Source organism: Tauraco erythrolophus, chromosome Z (genome assembly GCF_009769465.1).
Source record: "Tauraco erythrolophus isolate bTauEry1 chromosome Z, bTauEry1.pri, whole genome shotgun sequence".
NCBI lineage: Eukaryota > Metazoa > Chordata > Aves > Musophagiformes > Musophagidae > Tauraco > Tauraco erythrolophus.
Window position 1 is genome coordinate 79,587,925 of NC_141496.1, and position 16,628 is coordinate 79,604,552.

General features: G+C 41.2%; 1 pseudogene; it reads right to left on the minus strand.

Moving 5' to 3' along the window:
• Positions 1-11,837: 11,837 nt before the first annotated feature.
• LOC104384047 (maestro heat-like repeat-containing protein family member 7) lies at positions 11,838-13,618 on the minus strand (annotated as a pseudogene).
• Positions 13,619-16,628: the final 3,010 nt, after the last annotated feature.

Below are 16,628 nucleotides of genomic sequence, written 5' to 3' on the forward strand. Positions count from 1 at the left end.
AATACATCCACAGATAGGAAAATGTCTCTAGCCCGTTACATGTCCACCCTTTCTGTGAAACTTCCTTAAATCTATTTGATCAAGAAAGGCTGAGGTAATACTTGTGTCCTGCTTGATAGCTGCCCCATCCTTTGGTCTTCCACTAACATTAATGTTGCTGAGGCACTCCTTAATTGTTCAACCTGATGGATTATTTTTGAATCTGGGCTTGTATTTTGAACTTTTCTAGAGAATGCCATTCTCTGCTTCTGTCAAGAAAGATGAAGACTCTTGCACTGCGCAGTCCTCTTGTTAGTCAATTTAACTTGCAGCTTTCTGTTAACTAAAACCAGCAGAGATTGCATGAACAAGAGACTAGGCTGTCTCAGATCATGGGATGTTACCAATTACATTCTTAGCCTTATTTGAGCTTCTTACATCTGTAAGATTTGATAGAAAAGCTTAACAGGGTTTTCTTGTGAAATTTCTTGAAATGTGAAACTCAAATGTAATAAGAAATATCTTGGTTGAAACTTTTTTAGGGCCTTTAACATGGTAGAGTTGGTCAAAAAGAGCGTGGCATTTCTGACTGCACCCGTATCACTGCCTCACAGACACCGATTGTTCTTCTGTGAAGAGTTTTCTGATCTTAGCTAGAACCGTGAATCAGTCTGGCTTTATGTCTGTCTAGTTTATCAATCAAGTCAGCTGTCTGCTGTGACAAAGAGGTGAAGCTTCTCTCTCCTTCAGTGATGTTTCCTCTTCAGAGTAAGAAACAATTTGTATATGTGTGCATGTATTTGATTTTGTAATCCCTAGAGTTTTAATTATTTAAGCAGTTATTCATTAAGTCAGACAATTTTAAAGTAGTGGACAGCATTTAGTTACTTTAACAAAGACATAGAAGTTTTTTCCAAATGATCTGGAGTAGCCTCATAGTTACCTCTGACCTAAGTTACCACTACAATTAATGTGCACGCAATAAATTACTTAAACCATTCACAGGTCAGAGAATGGCTCACTTTCATATCTATTCAGTTCTTCTTGCACATCTGTGGTGAAATAATGATGATTATTTAAAAAGCTTTAAAATGACTTTGATGGAAAACCAAATAGGGGGAAAACAATACAAAAGCTAGCAGCCATTCACCACATCTATTTCCCAAGCCCACTTAAAAATAGAGATGAATTTGGAAAAATCTTTCATATCAAGAGCTTGGGCTCTGGCTGTATAAGATTACTTTTCAACAATATAAGGTGCATAAGTGCCTTTTCATCATATGAAAAAAGCATGCCTGCTGGCAAATGAATCATATTATAAAAATTGATTGTATCCCAAAAGGGAAAAATGTTATTGAAGATCCAATGGCCTGGGATGATACACCATTGATCATTGTAAGAAATACTTCCAGAAACTGTTTTTAATCTTTCCGCCAGAGCATTAGCAATTATTCTTTAGCCCATGGTGAGTAATGACTTGAGTTTCCCAGTTTCCCAATCGATAAAACATTTACCCTACTGCTACAAATGTGCTCTTCGCTTAGACAAGCAGAATTTTTCTTCCAATTACTCTTTTTTTTTTAGTTTGACCTCATAAAATGTTTTTGAACATATTTCAAGGCTTTTTAAAGAAAAGGAACAATACTTTTCCTTCTATGTACTTTTCCTCCCTTTCTTCATCCTGTTTTGAGAAAGAACTCATTAAGCTTTCGTAGGACTCAGGCTCTTGCTGGATTGCATATTGGATGCTCTGCACTATGTTCTCAAAATTTGAAGTAATGGATGCAACTAAACTACCACTTATGTCTTCAACTTAGAACAGAAAAATGATACAAAAAGATACCAACTTACTTCCAAAAGTGTTTTATATTTCTTAAACAATTGTGAATGCTGCCTTCATGGCATCCTAATTCTATATACACACGAACTAAAAAATGTTTAAAGTTCCTTGCATCTATGTGTTGTGGGTTAGGCCGATCCGGCAACTAAACCTCACGCAGCTCTCCCAGTCCAGTAAAATGGGGAGGAGAGAAGAATATAATGAAAGAGCTGAGGATCGAGACAGGAACAGAGGAGCACCCACCAACCACGGTCCCAGGCAAAAGAGGCTGTTTTCTTAAAGCAAAACTATTTATTAACAGCTACCTACAAATGAGAAAAGCACACAAAAAACGGTTACTTGAGAGAATAACAAGAAAACAAAGCCAGGTCTTAAAAACAACACCACTCCCCCCCCTTTGCCTCTTCTTCCCGGCTCTACCTCCTCCCCCCAGCGGCGCAGGGGGGCAGGGAATGGGGGAGTGCAGGTCAGTTCATTCCAAGTTGTTACTGCTGCTTCTCTTAAAGGAAAAGGAGTCCTTACACCATTTTCCCTTGCTCCAGTGGATCCCCTACTCACGGCAAAAGCGTGAATCCTACCCGCTGGGGGGGCAAATCCTTACCCCATCGGATTTGCCCCAAGTGCGGGCTTTACCAGTCCTGGGCTTTTAAGGAGCTGTAGCCGCTCGCTCTGGCGTGGGTCATCGACAAACTTTAAATGCGCTCCGGTGTGGGTCGTCATACCGACCTTAAATGCATCTCCGTACAGGCTTTAAATGCATAAATGCGTAAAAGTGAAATGCGTAAATGTGTCTCTACCTGTGCCCATGATTCACAATAGTCTCAGGCTCAGGCATCTCTTCCCGACGTGGGTCATCCACTGGTTGCGAGTGGGTCTCTGCTTACCCCACTGAGGACTTGTTACAAGGGGCCGCTCGCAAGGGGGACTCAGCTGCAGCACACGCTGTTCTGTTCCATCTTCACTGACCTCTTATCTGTGTGGCCGTTTCTCTTAGATTTCAGTCCTGTCTGGGTAAACTCGGCCCGGTGGGCGCCCCAGCAGCGGGGCTCTCCCCGAGTTCCCCAAGCGGCTCCGCCGCCGCCATCCTCGACGAAGCGGGCCCGGCCCAGGCCGCCGGCCTGGCCGGGAGCGGGGGCCGTGCCCCCCTCCCATCTCCTTGCTCCTGGGCACAGGCACACCTTTCCGGTTCCTTTGTCCGACGTAAATAGGGCAATTCTCAGAGGCGCCGATTGGCTCAAGCCCCGAGGGGGATGGGAGTCCGGTCTGATGGGCAGCTTCTGCCACCCGGACCTCCCCGCCCACTTCAAACCATAACACTATGCTATAATACTGTGGCTAATGAAGAACAATCACAAAGCACGATGTTAGCAGGCTAATTAATAATGTTGCAGTGAATCAGATATTTTGTGTGCAATCAGATATGTTGAAATTTAAAGATAGATGCTCATAAACGTTCTTTGATGACTGGAAATTTAATGTTCAATCAAGTTCCTCTTCCCCAGAGATTACGTATTATCTCCCTCTAAATGAAACATGCACACATGCCTAATGTAAAAAGTTCATAACCATTATTTCATATTCTACATGCCCTCTACTTGGAACAAGGTGTATTTTACTGCATTTATTAGAAGTTTCAGCTCTCATATTTCTACAGTAAAGTCTGAGATCTTAAAAGGAGCTAGTTACTTATGTGCTTCAGTGGATTTAATGTAGAGATGAAATTCCACAGCATAAACTTTCCTGTGAAGAGGGAGGTCAATAAAATGAAGTACTTTTAATCCAGACTGTGCAGACTCTGAGAGTTGTGTTTGATCTTGACCAGAGCAAATAGCAAAAGGAGACTTGAGGGAAGAGGTGGAGGATGAAAGATAAACAGGTTGTAGAGGTGTACTGGTAATTCAAAACAGTAATCCAAATGCTTAGCTATAGTGGGACAGAGTAGACTTTATTGATTTCATAGATTTAATTCATCTGGAGATTCACCCCAAGAAATTATGATGATATTCCTTGCAGAAAAAGTAGGCTACTGATTTATGATTTTACATGTAGAGGTAGAAAAAGTATAGCAAACACTTAACAAAAGAATTGATAGAATGAAAATCTGGAGTAAAATGACTTTTGAGAGTAGGAAGGATGAACTGGACCTCCAAATGCCTCTCTCTCTCACCTCTCTCAACATTTCCTGTGGTGAACAGGGACAGGGGTAGAGTGATATAAGAGTGCTGAAACCGCACCTGGCTGCTGGAAACCAGTCAACCAACCACTTCAGGAATGTCCCTTCTATAAATTATCTGCACCATATTAGGGATCCAATGACGCACAACTACATGAGGAAGCAAGAACTACATGTGTTTAGCACAAACAGGGCAATATGTGGGGTTTTTTTCAGTCTATTGTACTCATTTTAATAACACTGAAGGTGAAGGTCTGGTGCTTTACAATAAGGAATGCACATTTTTGTTGGAACAAATAAAATATGTGACTAAAACCCAAACAGTCTAAACCATATTGTTATCCCAAATATCATGTAGAAAGTTGAGCATCTTCTAAATCCTTTTCTATGCCAACCATTTGGTTCCATAGCACAGATTAACTTTACATGTTTTGTACTCATCTAATAAGGAGCAAGCTGACCAAGCTCCACAGCAGCAGGATGCAATGGTTAAAGACAATGCAAAGTTAGGTTGTTTTCATAGCTTGTGCTGAAGGATTGGGTACTTATCCTGGTCGCCACGAGTCCTGGGACTCAGTGAAGAGGACAGGATTGCTCATACAGCCATATTTCTTGTGCTTTGATCAATCTGGAAGTGGATACACAGTTTGCATACCTGTTCCGTTGATTGAGGTACTGTGTACGGTTTTGAAGATGTTTCCTCTGGTCATCTCTTTATCTACTCCACTGAATCTCAGATTCTAGGCTCCTAAGCTGTGACTCTGAAACTGATATGCCAGGCTTCGCATCAGGAATCTATTTTTAAAATGCTAATGCGCAGGCATTAGGACACTAGCATTCTCAGAGCCAGCATGCTAATCTATCTTTACAACCATTCCAGCAGAGGAATTTTGCTTGTTGGATTTATTCTAGAGATCGCTATGGTTCAGTGAGAGCTCCATGGAATGATAAAAGTTTTTTAATTCTTCTGTGCTGCTCTTCTGTGCCTTTCAATTGCTATACAGATAGCAGTGAGATTGAAGGTCCGAGATCCTAGTGAGTTTTTTCCTTTTTTTCTTTTTTTTTTTTTTTTTTCCGAAATCATGAATCTGTTTCCTATCAGAGCAAAGTATAGGCAGTCCTATAGTTAGAGAAAAGAATTTTTATTCTACTTCTTTTGAGTTTTGAGCTGCAGCAATATTTTTACATCTCACCAGTCTATCAGCTGCTCTGCTAAGTCATCTAATTTTTTGGAATCTTTCTTTGAAACAAAGAATTTGTTTTCTTTAAAACAACTGGAGAAAATGTGGTAATCAGTTTGGATGGCAATGTAACTTTTCTTCATGCAGCTGTTGAATTAAAAGCCGATATTTCAGGTGCCTTAAAAATGTAAATCCTTAAATAACATCATAAATTTTTTAGATATGTTGAAAAATGAGAATTCAAATTACTAGAAATACAATATTGCTTTGTCAAACATCACTTTTTGCAATTGTAAAAGTCATCAGTAAGAAATTTGCAAACGTAGCATTAGCAAACTGAAACTAACAATAAATATAAACCCTTTGAGTTTCTTTTTGTACACTGTCAGAGTTTTAAGATTCTTTTTTGAATTCTAAGAGTTAAAGAAACAAAAGAGGAATTTTTAATCCAGATATTACCTAAGCTGGGGAAAACAAAGGGAAAAAAAGCGAATCAAAACTGCTCATTACAAAAATATGGTCCCTCTATAATGTTTATTCCTGTGTTCTCTCAGTGAATAGCTATTAAAATATTTATTGAGTCAATTTCTATCTCTGTAACGTATTCTCATTTTAGTAGGAAAGACATTCTTAGTAGGTAAAATCCAATTTTCATCTTTTCTTCGTAACCAGAAAAACTTGTTTATAGCTTCCTTATCAGACAATGGTGAGTTTCAGGATCTTCTGAACTACTGTTGTGACTACTGCTCTAAAGTCAGGGGAAGGTCAAGGAGAAAACATAAGTCTCTTCTAGCAAGTGACAGATTGCCATTAGCTCGGAATCTAATTACCAGTTAAACAAACAGGGTTAGAAAGCCCCACTGCTCTATTGAGAAGTTTTGTTAATTTCTTTTCAGGGGAGATACAGCTACAACGTGCAAGTGTGGGAATCCTGGGGAGGGTATTCTTATTTATGAAATACCATATGTGACAGCAATAGGACTGAATCAGCTGGTTTTGTTAAAAACACTGAAAAATTTATAACATTTCCTTGGAATCTGATGTTAACTGCAATATAACACTAACACATTTGAGGGGGAATTTGGAGAGTGTCTTTGTCTTTTGACTGTAGTGCATTTATAATATCAAAAGTCACTGAAAAAATGTAAAACAAAATTCAGTCTTAAAATTTGTTAATGCTATGCTGTAGAAAGTCTTCCAAAATTGTTCTGGGGTTTTAAGGCTATTTTACAAATGTTCTTGAAGTGAAGAGGATATTCAGATAGTGCAGCAGTAGGTGAAAGATAAGAACAAAAATAGTGAGATAATGTCTGACTTGACTCATTTACCTTCACCATGGGGCACTAAAGGGGGAATTGAGTAATATAACAGAAAAAGGAAAATGGGGAGACAACCGAAGCTTGACTTGACTCAGATTTTTCTTTGACAAACTTTTAGGGGGAAAATTTACACCCAAGTACAACATTAATTTGAGAAGAATTATGCATATTTTGCTTTATTGAATTACTTTCATTCTGTTATTATACATACAAGTTTCTGAAAATAAGGAGGATCTGAATTTTAGTGAAAGTGCTTTTCGGCCAAGTTATTTGAGGAGATGAGATGAAGCAGTAGAAAAGATATCAAAAGCATACAGAAAATAGCTAAATGGAAATGTTGTGCAAAGAGGTTTTAGTATTAGATTTTTACAAAAGTACATTCTAGCAACTGGAGACAAGACTCAGCGGCTTTCTGGAATTTTATGTGTTAGGTAATAAGAAGGTAATAAGACTGAAATGGGGCACTATTTTCACTGTACAAAGGCTGGGCAGTATGCTTTGCCCACTTGGACAATTTTTTTAATGTAAGCTCAGCTATTACATCTTTAACTGAATTGCTGTGATTTTGTATGTGTATTGATTACCGTACAGCTAAATTTTTAGTGCTGACAACTTCGTCGTTCTGTAGCTCTGATTTGGTGACCTCAGTGAAATGAACTTGTGCCCCAAGAGAACTCTTCTTTCAGATATGTTTGTGGAATAAAATTCACGTTCTTAATGTTATAAATTGTCATTCAGCTGGGAAGTTTTAATGAAATGTTGAAGATTGAACAGACCTCACTAGTGTTAAATTTACTTAAAACTTGTCCTCCACAGTCTGCTATCTTGTATTCTTTGTTATTACATGTTGTTTACATGCCAACGTGAACTGTTCATTGTCTGCTGAAAGATGAAGGAGTGATAATTAGTTGACGTCTGCTACCTGAGTTAAATGGCAAAAATCCAACAGTTTCAAGGATGAGAATAATGCTCTGTTATTTACTCATATGTGAATGATACCCAATTCACTTTTTATTTTTCAATAGTGGAGTCTTTCCAAACTCTTGAGATGCTGAAACAATCTCAGAACTATTAGTGATTATCTTGGAGAGTTTGCAGAGCTTAGGTGAGGTGCCCAGCAGCCTGGAAAACTTAATCTTGCTTTTCAAATGGGTGACCCAAGGAATTGTGTTACAGTCAACCTATCTTAGATTCCAAGAGAAATACAAAACAAATGATGAATCTATCAATTTTTAAATAGCTAAACAGTAACAGAGTATGAAGAGATATGTATTTAAGAACAAACCCACTGAGTTTTTGGTGTGACAGCTTGTGGGAATAAGGAATAAGCAAAAGATTTCATGCATTCTAACTTTCAGATGGTTTTGATAGTGTTTTAAATTCTGATATTCAAGTGACAAAAGAGGTATGATGTAAATCAATAGTTGCCAAACATACAGGAATATGGATTTGCTTTCAACCCTCAGCATCTCAAGCCACCAGCCATCATTCTCATCAGACTCTTAAAATCACTAAGAGAGTGATAAAGTTCTGCTTGTCATTTGCCAATTACGTTTTGTGTCCTTATGGAACATACATGGAAATCTAGGCTGGTCAAGTTGTTTAAGGTTGTTCAGGAAATGGGGGAGTGTACTTTATGTGAAGCCACCAAGATGTTACACTTACAGAATATATCAAATGCTTTTTCACACAGTCAAGTGTGTTTCAGCTATTATAAAAAATACTATTTTCTTCAGTTATTTCAGTATTTCAGTGAAGCTAAAGGATTAATAAGAAGCATTCCAGATGCGTTTTCTCTAAGTACCAAGGACCCTGGGCATTTTGTAGGCTGAGGCTGGCTAATTTGGGTAAGAAATACTATCTCGGATTGGATCCAATTACTGTTGTGGATTGGATCCTACTGTTTTGTAGAACAATAATAATATTACTATATTGAAGAAATGGTGTAAAATAAGTCATATGGGATACAACAGAGATAGGTGCAGTACTTAGAGAGGAGTTGTCGGTTATGCACATGTAAGGTGGCTGTAGCTCCCACCGCGAGCTGCAGTTGTGACCACTCTGGTCACAAACTGGTCATAAGTCATCAGTTCTACAGAACCCAAAACGTCACACCAGCATGTTTAAGCCTTGTGATGGACGTAAAGCCTGAAAACAATACTTCTGCTCTCTTCAGCTTTGATGAGAGCCCAACCGAAGAACTGTGTGTAACAGTAAACAGGTGTGGTTCAAAAAGACATGAGCCTGAATGAGATGGAAGAAAACAAGACATCCAATTGAAATAGCAAAAAAACCCAAACCCAAAATCTTTTAATTATTCCTGGTAGACCTCAATCATTCCATAAGGGAGGACTGAAAGAATTAACTCTTAGTATAGCCAGGGGAAGACAGAAAGGAAGTAAGTATCATTCTCTCGTGTAAAATTATACGTGTATGGCAAAAAGGAACACAATCAACATCCATTCTCTCATTTTAGGGACAAGATGACTCGTAGCAGCTTTAAACTGCATCAGCAGAAATTTATGTTAATACCAGGATATTTTGCAAATTTTTATTTCTAAAAATAGTGAACTACTGGAATAGGATATATAGAGATTTTGTAGAATGTACTCTTTCAGGATTTTTAAACATGTTAGACAAACATTTGTCAGGAATAAATAGTTGAAGAAGACTTGATTGTGCCTTCGTGCAGAAGAGTAAAATAAACACTGAAATTTCTTTTTTCTGTGGTTCTCTTTTGCCTATTTGAACAGTACTACTTGTTGCAAAGCAATGTGACTAGTTCTCTTTGGAGAAAAAATTATGTTTCATATACAACTTTATTTATGTATTTTTGCTTGTATGGAACTTCATTGTTGACATCTGTTTGATTAAGAATTGCTGATACTTATTTGAGTCTTATTTGTCATTTTAGATCATGTTCCTGTCTCTTCAGAGGTTGGACAATAACCTTAGATTATCCTAACAGCTTTCACTTCAAAATAGTACAATACTTTTATCTAATCTTAACATTATACCAATCTTCTGTGCATCCATGAAAAAAGACAACTGAGTTGAATATACTGCTGCCCAGAGTACTACTTTCCCTTTGAAAAATCTACAATTCCTGTTAGTTGTGCCAACTTGCAGCTTAATGTTGAATGCCACCTTTGAGTTATATGCATATTTTTCTTTTATGAATCATCTTTTTTCATTTGTATAAATTTTTCTGTATCTGTTGTTATACATAGGATATTTTAATTGTATTTTAAATTACTGTCTAGTACCTCTGGAGAGGGAGACATAATTAAAGAAAATTACTTATTTGCATGACCTTTTTTTTACTGTAGGGAATACAAAGTGAGTGTATTTTGCATTCCAACTAACGTGGTTCAGACTTCAAGTTTCTCCATGAAACAAATGAAAAAAATCATATCCATCTAAATTCCTGTTCAGGATAAGCATTCCTAAAAACTACAACTGTTGCAGAAGATGTGAAACTGAGATGTGACTCACTGTCGGAATTATATATCCCCATGCCTTCAAAAATGCAGTTCTTACATCAGAAAAGCGCACAAAATGAGAAGATTTAACAATCAGAAAATACCCAGAAACTCCAACGTCCTGAATATCTGAAATAGTTTTCTTTCCTGTTCATATTGATTCCTAGAAGGAGGAGATTTAGATGCAGAAAAGTCGTGTTGTCTCCTGACATTAAATTTGTAATGCCACAACCTCTGAATGCAGAAAGGCTGCTCAGTGACACAACAGTAAGAACACTATCACAACATTCCTGTGACAACAGGAGAAACTCTTGTACCTGCCCATTGTTCAGCTCTTGGCTTAGTTTAACTTTTCAACTGCAAGAAGAGAAAAGTTAAATTTGAGTGATACAACTCAACAAATAGAGCTCATGCTGGTATGGAGAACTACACTATCTCCCAGAAAAGGTGACAAGGAGCTCATGTTTTGGAAAGCAAAAGTCAGGACAGTATGACCGTTGGATTGCAACACTTTGCCAGAAACTTTGCTGCTTTCTATCCAAGTACAACGAATCACAACATGTCAAAAAAGTCGAGGAGAGGTTTATGTAGCCAAGGACCACTTACTACAGCTTGGAATCAAGAAATCATCTAAAATATATTTAGCAATATATTTTGCTAAGCTATTTGCTGTGTTGCAATGCCTGACTGTTATTTCCATATCAAGTCCCCCATTTTCTTTTCTCCTTTGCAAACTCTTTTGCTATGTAACGCCACTCCCTTTAAGTTTTGGCAAAATACTTGCCACTTGCCACTTTCAATGTTTTGCCTTCTACTGGTCTGTTTACACATCCACATGAAGCATTGTAACATACAGCAAACTAGCAGTCCTAACACAATCATCATAATAAATGCTAAAGCTTTAGCCATGCAATATCAGGTAACCAAGAGATGAGCTTTTAATTTTACAATTTGCAGCTTTATCAGGTGATTCATCTTTTCTACTTGACCAATAGATTGTGGATTATACGGGGTATGAAGTTGCCAATCTATTGCAGTAAAGCTGCAAGTAAACTTTTGTTTACTAACTTGTTGAACAGTCTTTGCTATAAAGTGTGGCCCCTGATCTGATCATTACCATGGGAACCCCAAATCTCAGTATGATTCCTTGCAGTAGTACTTTGGTTGCTTCCCTGGCTTTATTAGTTCGGCAAGGGAATGCTTCTGGCCACCCTGAAAGGTATCCGTCAAGACCAACAGGTATCGAAACCCCCCTTTTCTTGGGAGTTGTGAGAAATCAATTTGCCGCTGTTGTCCTGGATAATTCCCTTTCCCTATTAGGCCGGGCTGGGCTTTTGCTCCTGTCTTGGGATTATTCTGCAAACAAACCTCGAACTGCTGTGTAACTTGCTGGATAGTGGTCCATAACTACGGCCCATAGCAACGCAAGGTCTATTATAATTTTACCTTGTGAAGTTGTTTGTTTTTTTTTGTGATACCAGAGACATTTATTGCAATTTACAAGCAGCTTTCATTCTTCCAGCCACAAGATCATTCTTCCAGCCACGATGTGTGATGACCAGGCAGGTGACAGGCAGCTGGTGGCCCCGAAGCATCAGATGCTGTTAGGATCTGGGGGCTGCACACGTCCTCTTTCAGCCAGTCGCCAGTGAGATCTGCTGGCTGGATCGCCTCCTCCTCTGTTGCTGCCCGCTCCTCCTCTGCTGCTGCCCACTCCCACTCCTCCTCGTGCTGGCAGAGCTGCTCCAGATGCAGCCTGACCAGGCAAAGCTGCTTCTCCTGCGGCGTCTCCTCCACCTCCTCCTCCGCAGCCTCCCACCACCAGCACTCCAACAATGGGGTGCGGGGACAGCGTGAGCACCGCTACCCCCACAGGCACCAGCACCCGCTCCCACGGGGAGTGCCAGGGGGCTGCGGCTGCTGCTTCACCTCAGCCTGAGCAGAGGCCTCGCTGGGGGCTGGGTGCCACCTCCACCGTGCCTTCTGCAGCTGCGAGCGAAGCCATTGCAGGTTAAGCCTCGAGTTGGGCTCTCCTCCTCCTCCTCCTGCTTCGAGGATGTGGAGTGTCTGAATCGCCAGGGAGGTGACTGTGGGGCTGGGATCTTTGCTGGTGCCTTGGAGGGCTTCTCTATGTACTTCATCTCACAATGCAGCACCTGCCATCCCAAGAGACCGAGGAACCTGACAGCCTCCTGCCACAGGAGCTCCTGTGGGTTCTGCAGGTAGTGCTGGCTCTGGTGCAGGTAGTCCTTGGCCCTGCTCTTCTTCCTGGCCAGCAGGCACTCACCAATCTTCCACGCCTGCGCATTCTCGACCAGCTGCACCAACTGCCTCCACTTCAGGAACCGGCCAGCGCTGCAGAGGGCTTCCTGGGAGGCCTTGGCCATGCTCTCATCCTTATCGTACAGGTGAAAGAGCAGCGGCAGCAGGCTGTCCCACACCACCTCCTTCATCTTCTTCCTTTTGACACTCACCACGAGCCCCATCATGTATCGGAAGAGATGGATGGAGAGCAGCCACACAGTGCCCGACTCGTTGTCGAAGAGCCACCGCAGCTTGTCAGCCAGCGCCAGCGCAGTGCGGCTGGACTCCGTCACCTCCTGGAGCCAGAGCATGTTGGCAAGCATGGGCAGGACCATGTCACTGGCATCACCGTCGCCATCCTCTGGCTGCTCCATGACGATAGGCAGCAGGACGAGGGATTTCTTTGCTATGTCTGGCCTCTCAGTGAGCGTGAGGATGCCCCTGAGCACCAGTCTGGGCATCTCCGGATGCTGGCTCTTCAGATAGGTGGCGAAGATTTCCAGGGCATGGTCCTGCTCTTCGTTGAGGTTGGTGCAGCCCAGCATCTCGATCAGAAAGGCCATGGTGACCATCTCCTGGATGGGGTCCTCCACACTGAGGAGCTCTGCCAGGCAGAAGAAGATGGTGGAGCACAGGTGTTTTGGGGTCTTTGTCATCTCCCTGGCCATGATGCACACTCCCAAGAGGTGGGTCTCAGTGCGGAGCAGGGCATCCCAGCCACCCTGCACCTCGATGGCCAGCACCTGCTCCTCAAAGCCCATGCTGCAGAGCAGTAGTCTCATGGAGTACACCAGGGACCTCAAGGGAGTGAGCGGATCCTGTTCGTCCTCCTGCCAGAAGATATGCACCTCCTGCAATATCAGCTCCCTGGCGAAAGGCACTTGAAGAAGCAGTGCCAGGAAAAGCCGGGGGAAAATCGCCTCCACCACCTGCGGGTGGGTGGGCTGCACGAGGATCTTTGTTATCATTCTGGTTGAAGCCAGGGAGAGGATGCATGCATCATCCTGGGTGAAGGTGGAAGTCTGGCGCATCAGCGGGTCCATCAGCATGTCAAGCAGCCCCCGCAGCACCCTCTCCACAGCCTGGGGCTGGGAGAGCATGGTCTCCCACAGGACCGCGGTGGCACCAGTGCACAATGGGGAGCGCCGCAGCAGGCTGGCCACCACCTCGCTGGGGTGTCTGTCCAGCAGCACCAGCAGGGCCCTGTTCAGGCTGTTGAGGGCTCTCATCTCGCTGATGGAGGGCAGGTTTGTGCAGATGGCCCACACGATGCTCATGACCTGCATCGGCTGGAAATCAGAGTCTGCCACAAGAACGTCCACTATGTCGGATGCCGCTGTGATGGTGTCGGTGATTCTGCCCCTCTTCTCTGCTCTCATGAGACCCCACCTGGAATACTGCATTCAGCTCTGGAGTTCCCAACACAAGAAGAACATGGAGCTGCTGGAGTGGGTCCAGAGGAGAATCACGAAGATGATCCGAGGGCTGGAGCACCTCTGCTATGGAGACAGGCTGAGAGAATTGGGGTTGTTCAGCCTGGAGAAGAGAAGCCTCCAGGGTGATCTTATTGCAGCCTTCCAGTACTTAAAGGGGGCCTACAGGAAAGCTGGAGAGGGACTTTTTGCAAGGACATGTAGTGATAGGACAAGGGGTAATGGCTTTAAACTGAAAGAGGGAGTATCTAGATTGCATATAAGGAAGAAATTTTTCACTGTGAGGATGGTGAGGCACTGGAACGGGTTGCCCAGAGGAGTTGTGTCTGCCCCATCCCTGGAAGTGGTCAAGGCCAGGTTGGATGAGGCTTTGGGCAACCTGGTGTACTGGAGGGTTTCCTTTCCCATGGCAGGGGAGTTGGAACTAGATGATCTTTGAGGTTGCTTCCAACCCAAACCATTCTATGATTCTATGATTGTATGATTCTATTATTTGCATTCACATTATATGGAGTCAACTAGCTCAAACGGGTGGATGTGGTGTTATTGAAAGTTTGTACATTCAAACTCCAGACAAATCTTATATTTAACACTGACAATTATTCTTGCTGAGTCATACCAGTGGGAAGAGTCACCTGGCAGACCTTGGTCAAATGTTGCTTTGTAAGGGTCCTTGTAATCTACTTCTGTTGACTCAGAATACATAGTAGTAAAGAATGTGTCGGCAGTCTTCTCATGCCTTGTTGCCCTGAGGAATGAATACAGATTTAGTAAATCCCAAAGGATCTTCAGGATGATGGGAATGTACTGAGTCACCTATTCCCTAGGGAAAGAACAGAGAACGTTTGGAGGCAGCCACACCTTTCTGTTCATCCAGAAGATAACCCCAAGTGTGATATCTTTGTACTTCTTCAAAGGAGACAGGTTACTGAGCTTTCTCCTTAGTTTTTTTGGTTAAGATGAGTGTGAAGACATGTGATACAAAATTTTCACAGAGGTGTAAATGGACAGCTAAAACCAGAGATCCCAGGAACAATATAGCCAATCTAGACTATTTTATTTCTTTAATAACAATTTTTAAAGGAAATAATATGCTTAGAGAGGCAAAGCAATCTGTTTCCATGGAAGAATACCTCGCTATTATCCACAAGTGATGTTTAAAGTTGTAATATTTTATTCTGATATGTGAAACGCAGTTCTGGCCTCCATTTAGTTTTTGCTGAGGTGGTGATAGCCTTAGTTAGGCTAAGAACTGGCTCTTACACTTCAACAATGTCGCAATGAGATACCTGACCAGAAAAGTTCAGTTTAAAAATGTCCATTAGGCATAGAAAGATGCTGCTGCTGGGCTGGCTAGTCATGCCAAGTCTCTCAATACTCAGAAGCACAGCTGTCACTGGTAGGTCTACAGTGCCTGACTTGGTATCATCATTCCATCTGAATCTCAGCTTAAGCCCTTTCCTTGTATTTTCTTCCAAAATTTCAGCTTTCAATTTTTTCAAATTTGGAGTTTTGACACGAGGAAGAGCATCAGTGTAGGGTCTGGAACCTAAATGGTCTAGAAAAGTCCAAACACTGGCCTTTAGATGGCAGTGTGTACCTGTTGAATAGGAATTCTTCCGCCACAGGGTAAATCTGTGAAGCAGAAACAATTTTCTAAGGTGGAACTGAGACGAGGTTATATTATCGAACTAAAATGAAGTGGAGATCCCACCTGAGATCCCGCCTTATCAGAATTTCATTGTTGGCTGGCTGCATCCGACTAAAATTTAGTGAACAGACAGGAGGAAATGATTAAATTGGTATGCTTATTTTTTCTTTAATGTTTGAAGAACATATATTGAAACTTTCGATTTGGATTTACCAGAGTAAACCTAAATTGATAGTTGCCTGTGATACTTTTCAGCCTCTCCCTTCATGAAAAGATGCTACAAGGAGTTCAAAGAAGTTAATGACAGTTGCATATCATACACCAAATTCTGCTTTTGCACAGACAGACAGAGCCATCAGAAAGGGAGATCCATACATATGCATAAATCCAGAGATTTTAATGTGAACGTAGCAGTAAAACAGTAGTCTAGTGTATGGTCTCCGTGTTTTTGGGGAGGAGAGGAAGAACAACTAATTTTTTGTAAGTGTCTTCAAAAAGTCATTACGCTACGCCTGTCACTTTTACTGTACACTGTATCTGCACTGTACATAAATATAACTCATATTTTATTTATCTTATTTATTATATTAATATTGTAAAGGCCTTTTGGTTTTCTGAACAGCTGAGGTTTTGTTGCGTTCTGTAGTGTCATTACTAAGGGAAAGAATGGAGGTAAAATTTGCACAGAAATAAAATTGCTCAGTAAGTTTTATTTCTTGTTTCATGCAAACCAGATATATTTTACTTTGAGAGTTTCTATTAAACCTTTGGGTTGTGTACTTGGGAGAACTTTCTCATCTGTCTGTAAAGGAAAATGAGTAGATATTTAGAATTCTATTTGAAATATAGAATTTTTACAAGGGAAACTTTAAAAATGTAGACATATGTATGTACTTTCAACTTCAAAAAAGCATTAGATTCTAGAGTTTAAAAAATGTAATTTATTTCTAAAGACTCTCTGGAACACATATGCCCCAGATACGAATTTCTAGTCTTGCCTATGAAAGAATACTCCAAGGATTGCATATGTTTCCAAAAGCAGTAATTTACTTCCAATCAATGACAACTAAGTGAGTATTCATGAATGTACAAATGTTTATCAATGGTGCATGCAGGTAATCTGAAACTCACCAGCAGCTAATAGATAACTTCAGACAGATAAAGACTCATGTGACCCCATTTTTTCTCCCTGAACTTTATCTAGTTCAAATAAAAGACATTCATGTTGCCTGCAAATATTTCATACCTATGTCCTCTAGCTGTGAT